This window comes from Coffea eugenioides, chromosome 11 (assembly GCF_003713205.1).
Source record: "Coffea eugenioides isolate CCC68of chromosome 11, Ceug_1.0, whole genome shotgun sequence".
NCBI lineage: Eukaryota > Viridiplantae > Streptophyta > Magnoliopsida > Gentianales > Rubiaceae > Coffea > Coffea eugenioides.
Genome location: NC_040045.1, coordinates 31,591,393 through 31,593,085, shown reverse-complemented (window position 1 = coordinate 31,593,085; position 1,693 = coordinate 31,591,393). Strand labels below are relative to the sequence as shown.

At 37.7% G+C, this 1,693-nt stretch overlaps 1 pseudogene; it reads left to right on the top strand.

Annotated features, from left to right (window-relative positions):
• The first annotated feature begins 723 nt into the window (after nucleotides 1-723).
• On the top strand, nucleotides 724-1,195 carry LOC113753768 (annotated as a pseudogene).
• Nucleotides 1,196-1,693: the final 498 nt, after the last annotated feature.

The window sequence follows — 1,693 nt, the reverse complement described above, 5'->3', positions numbered from 1 at the left end:
ACAACATTTAATAAGCGATTCAGAACACGTAAGATAATGTATAATTTTAAAAGAAGTTGCGAAAATTAAAAAAAAAAAGTAAGATGTGTTTATTCGTATCCTCTGATTATCACAAGATGCGTTTATATTTGCAGGTAAATCATTTGAAGCTCAAGAACAATACAAGGAAGCTTTTGTTGTATTCTCAGTTTCACTCTCCATAGAGCCAAATTATGTACCAAGCATTGTCTCAAGTGCCACTACTACAAAAATAGTCTTTAATGACACATCTATTATGACACTTTTAGAAAAATGTTATAATACAATCTTAATATGACATGCAATAGGAATGGTCATTAAAAAGAAAAAGAAGAAACCATAACGACATCGTAATGGTTGGAAACAGATTGAAAAAAAAAAACAGAAAATGCTGAAACTCTCCACTAAGGCGCCTTTTTTTCAAAAAATTTGTAAGCCCTTCTCCAGAACCTACCTGTTCTCAAGCTTTACTCTTTCATCCCCCAAATTTTCCTCTCCGGATAAAACCAATCATTCCAATTGAAACGTGTGATCTGGAGCGGAACAGCGCAGCAGTGTCAAAACACCCAAAATTACCAATCGGATCGCTGCAATAGAGAGAGAGAGAGAGAGAGAGAGAGCCCCCAATTCCGGAAAGCTCTTTCGATCAAATTTCCGATCAATTTTCTAGTTTGTAACCTAAAAGCGATCTTAATCTGAAGAAAAATGTCATCAACTTTTAGCAGCGAGGAAATTGCTCCTTTTTTTGGCTTCCTCAGCGCGGCTGCCGCCCTTGTCTTCTCCTGTACGATCCCTAACCCTAACATAGATAACTACGTTTACATTTTTTTTATCAAATTTCATGTCGATTTATGTTTTTCATTCTTCCTATTTATTATGGGAATTTAGGCATGGGAGCTGCTTATGGGACAGCGAAGAGTGGGTAGGAGTGGAATCAATGGGGGTGATGCGGCCAGAGCTTGTGATGAAGTCGATCGTCCCGGTTGTTATGGCTGGTGTGCTGGGTATCTACGGTTTGATTATTGCTGTCATCATCAGTACTGGAATTAATCCTAAGACCAAAGCTTATTACCTCTTTGATGGCTATGCACATCTTTCTTCTGGCTTGGCTTGCGGTCTCGCTGGCCTTTCCGCGGGAATGGCCATCAGAATTGTCGGCGATGCTAGTGTCAGGTAGTTTAACTTGTTTTTGTCCTGATTAAAGAGATGTATTGTCTATTTGTGTTGGTTCTTGCAGCTATTTTTTTGCTGATGTTTGTAAATTGTGCTTCTATTGGTTGGATATTTGTGTCTAACTAACTAACTTACATTTAGTTTAGGCCTTTTTTGTTTGAAACATATATCGGTTTCACTTTTTGGAGCTTGTTTCTGCTCATTTTGCTGGGATTTCAGGATAGAGTCCCTTGTAGAATAGTAGAGCTCATGAGAATACATGGTACTTCTAACAGATGTTATAAGGTACATGTTAGTATGGGATAAGCCTACTGCATCTGAGATTGTTTGACTCTAATTAGGGGCTTGTCTTCCTAGAAAACTATGTGAATGTGTTATGCATTTCTGGTCTCCATGTTTTATTGTAACTTTACTTCAGGGTTAATTCGCATTTCCATATTGTATTACTATTCGTGCTCCTTATCTTGTGGAATTTCTGGTTTTGTAATAAATCAGCCTGCTA